Consider the following 9,209-nt stretch of genomic DNA (forward strand, 5'->3'; position numbering starts at 1 on the left):
ACGTGGAGCGGAAATGGCCCGGTTTGCCGCAATATAGACAGCATCGCTCCCTCATCCGGCGGTCTCTCTCAGCCTGGGAGATGCGTCCAACCTGCATGGGTTCTGGTGGAGCCAGCGAGGATAAAGGTGGAGACTCGGAGCTGGAACCGATAGGAGCTAGGGTGAGCGGTCTACGGTTGAGTTCTCTCTCTCTCAGACGCTGGTCTATGCGTGAAGCCAACTTGATCAGGGACTCGAGGTTGTCCGGTGGTTCCCGAGTGGCCAGTTCATCTTGGATGGTGTCAGAAAGACCCTTCAAAAAACACACTGTGAGCGCCTCGTCGTTCCAGCCACTTGCTGCTGCCACAGTGCGGAACTGGATGGCATAGTCCGTCACGCTGCGCCGACCTTGGCGGAGAGTCAGGAGCTGTTTGGCTGAGTCAGGGCCGTTGGTAGGACCTTGAAACACTCGCTTGAATTCTTCAGCAAAGGTAGAGTAGCTGGCACAGCAGGGACTTTGGGCATCCCACACAGCAGTAGCCCAGGCTAGGGCTTTTTCCGACAGCAGGGTGATGATATATGCTATCTTGGACCGGTCGGTGGGAAACGACGATGGTTGCAGCTCAAAGGAGAGAAAACATTGGGTGAAAAACCCCTTACAAACACTCGGATCCCCTGAGAACCGTTGGGGAGGCGGCAGACGAGGTTCAGCCAGGGGGTTAACTGCCAGGGGCACTTGAATCGGATGAACTGGAGCAGAAGCGGTTGCCGGGGAAAGTCGATCCGAAATCTGCTTTATGGAAGTCAGCATCTCTGACAGAAGTTGAGAATGTCTAGCCATTAAGGCCTCTTGCTGAACCAGAGCAGCTTCGTGGCGTTGGACAGTCCCCTCGTGGTGGGACAGCATGGAAAAAAGATCCTGGGTACTGGCTGCCTCTGGGTTCATTATAATGGCTCAGTGTTTCTGTCAGGACCCGATGCGAGAAACAGTCACTAATAATCGTCAGAACCCAGAAGATGAGGCAGACACAGCAGTACTAGAGATGGTGGTTTAATTAAAGAACAAAATCTTCAGGCAAAGAAACTAAATCCACAATGTCCAAAAATAAAGCCAAGAGGCACAAAATGGAAATCCTCCAAAATACAAAAGAAACTCCACAAAGTGGTAACAAACAGCAGGGAAAAACAAACCTCAAAAGACTACTCAAATAATACACAAGAACTAAACCAGAGAACCTCTGGAAAATCCAACAAGAGAAATATCTGTATAAAACAAGGCTTGGGCTGGGGCTGGGTGCTAACTTACAAACACTGAGCAAGGAACTGAGGAACACACAGGGTTTAAATACTAACAAGGGAATGACCTACAGGTGCAAACAATAATTAGAGCAAGAGAAACAAAAGGTACAAAAAAGGTGCAATGGGGACATCTAGTGACCAAAACCCGAACAGTCTTGTCCAAAACCTGACAGGGAGGATGTACAGCCCTGTGGAGAACAGACCAACATTATGAGGGGAGGATGGACAGCCCTGTGGAGAACAAACCAACATTATGAGAGGAGGATGGACAGCCCTGTGGAGAACAAACCAACATTATGAGGGGAGGACGGACAGCCCTGTGGAGAACAAACCAACATTATGAGGGGAGGATGGACAGCCCTGTGGAGAACAAACCAACATTATGAGGGGAGGATGGACAGCCCTGTGGAGAACAAACCAACATTATGAGGGGAGGATGGACAGCCCTGTGGAGAACAAACCAACATTATGAGAGGAGGATGGACAGCCCTGTGGAGAACAAACCAACATTATGAGGGGAGGATGGACAGCCCTGTGGAGAACAAACCAACATTATGAGGAGAGGATGGACAGCCCTGTGGAGAACAAACCAACATTATGAGAGGAGGATGGACAGCCCTGTGGAGAACAGACCAACATTATGAGAGGAGGATGGACAGCCCTTTGGAGAACAAACCAACATTATGAGAGGAAGATGGACAGCCCTATGGAGAACAAACCAACATTATGAGGGAAGGATGGACAGCCCTGTGGAGAACAAACCAACATTATGAGGGGAGGATGGACAGCCCTGTGGAGAACAAACCAACATTATGAGGGGAGGACGGACAGCCCTGTGGAGAACAAACCAACATTATGAGGGGAGGATGGACAGCCCTGTGGAGAACAAACCAACATTATGAGGGGAGGATGGACAGCCCTGTGGAGAACAAACCAACATTATGAGGGGAGGATGGACAGCCTGTGGAGAACAAACCAACATTATGAGAGGAGGATGGACAGCCCTGTGGAGAACAAACCAACATTATGAGGGGAGGATGGACAGCCCTGTGGAGAACAAACCAACTTTATGAGGGGAGGATGGACAGCCCTGTGGAGAATAAACCAACATTATGAGGGGAGGATGGACAGCCCTGTGGAGAACAAACCAACATTATGAGGAGAGGATGGACAGCCCTGTGGAGAACAAATCAACATTATGAGGAGAGGATGGACAGCCCTGTGGAGAACAAACCAACATTATGAGAGGAGGATGGACAGCCCTGTGGAGAACAAATCAACATTATGAGGAGAGGATGGACAGCCCTGTGGAGAACAAACCAACATTATGAGAGTGCAAATAAAAAACACCCACAAACGCACATGAACACAAACATACAGGAATGAACACTTACCTGAGAAAACAAGGAGGAGGAACAGAGGTTGGTCCATCCCTGGAGATTGGAGGGAAAACAAATGTTAACTGGAACCTCTACCAACAACATGGTGACATGCTACAGTAACTAGAACTACTACCAACAACATGGTGACATGCTACAGATGTTAACTAGAACTACTACCAACAACATGGTGACATGCTACAGTAACTAGAACTACTACCAACAACATGGTGACATGCTACAGATGTTAACTAGAACTACTACCAACACCATGGTGACATGTTACAGTAACTAGAACTACTACCAACAACATGGTGACATGCTACAGTAACTAGAACTACTACCAACAACATGGTGACATGCTACAGATGTTAACTTCTTGACGCTAGGTGTCAGATTTATTTTTATTATTTTTTATAACGTTCCCAAGGTAAACGGACTATTTCTCAGGTCCAGATCGTAGAATATGCATATAATTTACAGATTAGGATAGAAAACACTCCAAAGTTTCCAAAACTGTCAAAATATTGTCTGTGAGTATAACAAAACTGATTTTGCAGGCGAAAACCTGAGGAAATCTAACCCGGAAGTTTTTTTTTATTTTTTTTTATCTGTGTTTCCTGGCCCGTCTTTCTTCCATTTAAAGGGGTATCAACCAGATTCCTTTTCCAAAGGCTTCCTCAGGCTGTGACCAGGCGTTAGACATAGTTTCAGGCTTTTATTTTGAAAAGTGAGAGAGATTTTTCAAACTATTCAGGTGTCCTTTGATTTGTTCCTGCGCGCGAGAGGGGTAGCTCTACATTTTCTTTCTCTCTTTTATTGAAGGTTACGGTCCGTTTGAAATATTATCGATTAACAACCTGAGGATTGATTATAAAAAACATTTGACATGTTTCTACGAACATTACGGATACTTTTTGGAATTTTCGTCGAACGGAACGAGGCTGTGGTTTTCCGAACATAACGCGCAACCCAAATGGCGTTTTTTTGTTATAAAAGTAATATTTATCGAACAAAAATAACATTTATTGTGTAACTGGGAGTCTCGTGAGTGCAAATATCCGAAGATTATCAAAGGTAAGCGATTCATTTTATTGCTTTTCTGACTTTCGTGACCAAGCTAACCAAGCTAATATAAGGCTAACTGTTGTAGCATTGAAAGCTACACTCACAAAAGCTTGGATTTCTTTCGCTGTAAAGCATATTTTCAAAATCTGACACGATAGGTGGATTAACAACAAGCTAAACTGTGTTTTGGTATATTTCACTTGTGATTACATGATTATAAATATTTTTTGTAATATTTTTTAATCTGATACGTTTGGTAATTTTCTTCTTCCTTTCAGGACCGGAACGAGGCTGTAGTTTTCTCAACATAACGCGCAACCCAAATGGCGTTTTTTTGTTATAAAAGTAATATTTATCGAACAAAAATAAGATTTATTGTGTAACTGGGAGTCTCGTGAGTGGAAACATCCGAAGATTATCTAAGGTAAGCGATTAATTTTATTGCTTTTATGACTTTCGTGACCATGCTAATTTGGGGCTAGCTAATGTAGCATTAAAAGCTACACTCACAAAAGCTTGGATTTCTTTGGCTGTAAAATTTATTTTCTAAATCTGACACGATAGGTGGATTAACAACAAGCTAAGCTGTGTTTTGGTATATTTCACTTGTGATTGCGTGATTATAAATATTTTTTGTAATATTTTTTGCATTTGGCGCCCTGCAATTCTAGCCGTTGTTTAGAAAAGTGATCCCATAAAAGGGATCCGTAGCGCAGAGAAGTTAAGGAGAAGTGGATCTAAAATTCAATGTGTGACACTTGTATTTTCATCAAGATTTATGATGACTATTTCTGTAAATTAATGTGTTGATGTGGCGCTCTGCAAAATCACCGGATGTTTTGGAACTACTGAACATAACGCGCCAATGTAAACTGAGATTTTTGGATATAAATATGAACTTTATCGAACAAAACATACATGTATTGTGTAACATGAATTCCTATGAGTGTCATCTGATGAAGATCATCAAAGGTTAGTGATTCATTTTATCTATATTTCTGCTTTTTGTGACTCCTCTCTTCTGTGAATAGGCTCTCACCTAACATAATCATTTGGTTTGCTTTCGTCGTAAAGCCTATTTGAAAATCGGACACTGTGGCTGGATTTACAACAAGTGTATCTTTAAAATGGTGTGAAATACTTGTATGTTTGAAGTATTTTAATTATGGGATTTCTGTTGTTTTGAATTTGGCGCCCTGCAGTTTCACTGGCTGTTGACGAGGTGAGACGCTACCGTCCCACATACCCTAGAGAGGTTAACTAGAACTACTACCAACAACATGGTGACATGCTACAGATGTTAACTAGAACTACTACCAACAACATGGTGACATGCTACAGATGTTAACTAGAACTACTACCAACAACATGGTGACATGCTACAGATGTTAACTAGATCTACTACCAACATGGTGACATGCTACAGATGTTAACTAGAACTACTACCAACAACATGGTGACATGCTACAGATGTTAACTAGAACTACTACCAACAACATGGTGACATGCTACTGATGTTAACTAGAACTACTACCAACAACATGGTGACATGCTACAGTAACTAGAACTACTACCAACAACATGGTGACATACTACAGATGTTAACTAGAACTACTACCAACAACATGGTGACATGCTACAGATGTTAACTAGATCTACTACCAACAACATGGTGACATGCTCCAGATGTTAACTAGAACTACTACCAACACCATGGTGACATGCTACAGTAACTAGAACTACTACCAACAACATGGTGACATGCTACAGATGTTAACTAGAACTACTACCAACAACATGGTGACATGCTACAGTAACTAGAACTTCTACCAACAACATGGTGACATGCTACAGATGTTAACTAGAACTACTACCAACAACATGGTGACATGCTACAGATATTAACTAGAACTACTACCAACAACATGGTGACATGCTACTGATGTTAACTAGAACTACTACCAACACCATGGTGACATGCTACAGATGTTAACTAGAACTACTACCAACAACATGGTGACATGCTACAGATGTTAACTAGAACTACTACCAACAACATGGTGACATGCTACAGTAACTAGAACTTCTACCAACAACATGGTGACATGCTACAGTAACTAGAACTACTACCAACATCATGGTGACATGCTACAGATGTTAACTAGAACTACTACCAACAACATGGTGACATGCTACAGTAACTAGAACTACTACCAACAACATGGTGACATGCTACAGTAACTAGAACTACTACCAACAACATGGTGACATGCTACAGTAACTAGAACTACTACCAACAACATGGTGACATGCTACAGATGTTAACTAGAACTACTACCAACAACATGGTGACATGCTACAGTAACTAGAACTACTACCAACAACATGGTGACATACTACAGTAACTAGAACTACTACCAACAACATGGTGACATGCTACAGTAACTAGAACTACTACCAACAACATGGTGACATGCTACAGATGTTAACTAGAACTACTACCAACAACATGGTGACATGCTACAGTAACTAGAACTACTACCAACAACATGGTGACATGCTACAGTAACTAGAACTACTACCAACAACATGGTGACATGCTACAGATGTTAACTAGAACTACTACCAACAACATGGTGACATGCTACAGATGTTAACTAGAACTACTACCAACAACATGGTGACATGCTACAGATGTTAACTAGAACTACTACCAACAACATGGTGACATACTACAGTAACTAGAACTACTACCAACAACATGGTGACATGCTACAGATGTTAACTAGAACTACTACCAACACCATGGTGACATGCTACAGTAACTAGAACTACTACCAACAACATGGTGACATGCTACAGATGTTAACTAGAACTACTACCAACAACATGGTGACATGCTACAGATGTTAACTAGAACTACTACCAACAACATGGTGACATGCTACAGTAACTAGAACTACTACCAACAACATGGTGACATGCTACAGATGTTAACTAGAACTACTACCAACACCATGGTGACATGCTACAGTAACTAGAACTACTACCAACAACATGGTGACATGCTACAGATGTTAACTAGAACTACTACCAACAACATGGTGACATGCTACAGATGTTAACTAGAACTACCAACAACATGGTGACATGCTACAGTAACTAGAACTACTACCAACAACATGGTGACATGCTACAGTAACTAGAACTACTACCAACAACATGGTGACATGCTACAGATGTTAACTAGAACTACTACCAACAACATGGTGACATGCTACAGTAACTAGAACTACTACCAACAACATGGTGACATGCTACAGATGTTAACTAGAACTACTACCAACAACATGGTGACATGCTACAGTAACTAGAACTACTACCAACACCATGGTGACATGCTACAGATGTTAACTAGAACTACTACCAACAACATGGTGACATGCTACAGATATTAACTAGAACTACTACCAACAACATGGTGACATGCTACAGTAACTAGAACTACTACCAACAACATGGTGACATGCTACAGATGTTAACTAGAACTACTACCAACAACATGGTGACATGCTACAGATGTTAACTAGAACTACTACCAACAACATGGTGACATGCTACAGATGCATTAAGTGTTGAAAAGTAATCACTGAAAACACAAACATAAAGTGCTCTTATATTAATATGTAAATAGGCTGTCTATAATCACTGTTTGAAGGAGCATTTCACATTTTAAATCACACAACTTATTTCATGCACAGTACGCACATCCAGGCTAGTATTTTCTGGTGTTCAAAAATATATATTTACAAACATGAACAATAAGTCTTTACTAAATAAAAATACTAAATCACTAAATGTGTTGTACTTTATTCTTTCAACAGGCATACGTGCAGATATTAGATAAATCCTCATACCTGATGTTTGCTGTTGTTGTAGATGTTGTCTTTGTTGTTGTATTATATTGTTGTCAGCTCTCCCTCTGTCTCTCTCTCTCCCTGTCTCTCTCTCTCTCTCTCTCTGAGTGGTTCTGTCACCTCTGGGACAGGTGGATGTTATTCAGGTGCATTTCAACACCTGTACCTCCTGCTACCCAACTTCATATTGTAGTGATGTAATGATGGAGGGATGAATGGCATCTCTATCCTTTGTTCAGTCCTATTTCCATAGAGACAAAAAGACTGGTCAAAGAAAACAAAATGTGAAGAAACCCCTTCAGCACACATGCAAATACCAACACAATACACAACACACAATCTCTCTATCTCTCCCTCTCCCCCTCTCTCTCTCTCTCTCTCTCTCTCTCTCTCTCTCTTTCTCTCTCTCTCTCCCTCTCTCTCTCAATTCAATTCAATTCAATTGACTTTATTGACATGGCAAGTTCATTATTATTGTCAAAGTATACATATCGAAAAATAAAAATCAAATATATATGTATATATATATACAAAATATATATATATATATTTATATATAAATAAATGGTGGGACCAACAGCAATAATAACAGTAGTAGTGGACATGGGATTACCATTAACAACAACAACAACAACAATATTAATCAGAACAACAATAAATTAAATCAACGGTAGTAGACCAGTGTCAATATGACTTGAGAAGACATATGACCTGGTATGAAAGACAAAACAAAACTAAGCTAAATGGGAAATATTATCAACATTACTTTGCATTTTTCACTGGCTGTCCCTCAGGTTATGGCAGGAGGACACATATTTGGCTGCCAAAACTGCACATTTTGGCTTTTCACACAATAAATATTAGATTTTTTCTTCATCTTTTATAGTTTCAAATTTTTTGTATTGAGTTATAATTTTGGGAAAGAAATATGCTCTTAGGTCTGAGTATTTGTCACAGTGTAGTAGGAAATGCACCTCTGTCTCTACCTCTCCCCTGGAGCATAGTGAGCACAGCCTGTCCTCTCTGGGCAGCCAGGTTTGTCTGTGACGACCGGTCTCTATAGCCAGACTGTGCTCACTGAGTCGGTACCTAGTCAATGTTTTCCTCAGATTTCTATCAGTCACAGTGGTCAAATAGTGTGCCACCATGTACTGTCTGTTTAGAGCCAAATAGCATTGAAGTTTACTTTGATTTTTTGTGGTGTCTTTCCAATAGGTTATATATTTTTCTTTTTGTTTTTTGATGATTTGGTTGGGCCAGATTTTCTGAGGGCTGTCCCGAGGCTCTATGGGGTTGGTTTGGGTTGGTGAACTGAGCCTCAGAACTAGCTGGCTGAGGGGACTCTTCTCTGGTTTCATCTCTTGACATTGTAGAGCTGTGTGATGAAGAGTGATGAAGATGGTTGAGCCTCAGAACCAGCTGTCTGAGTGCTGTCCTGAGGCTCTATGGGGTTGGTTTGGGTTAGTGAACTGAGCCTCAGAACCAGCTGGCTGAGGGGACTCTTCTCTGGTTTCATCTCTTGACATTGTAGAGCTGTGTGATGGAATGTTTTAGGGTCACTTGTTTT

The sequence above is a fragment of the Salvelinus fontinalis genome, chromosome 10 (genome assembly GCF_029448725.1).
Source record: "Salvelinus fontinalis isolate EN_2023a chromosome 10, ASM2944872v1, whole genome shotgun sequence".
Classification (NCBI taxonomy): Eukaryota; Metazoa; Chordata; class Actinopteri; order Salmoniformes; family Salmonidae; genus Salvelinus; species Salvelinus fontinalis.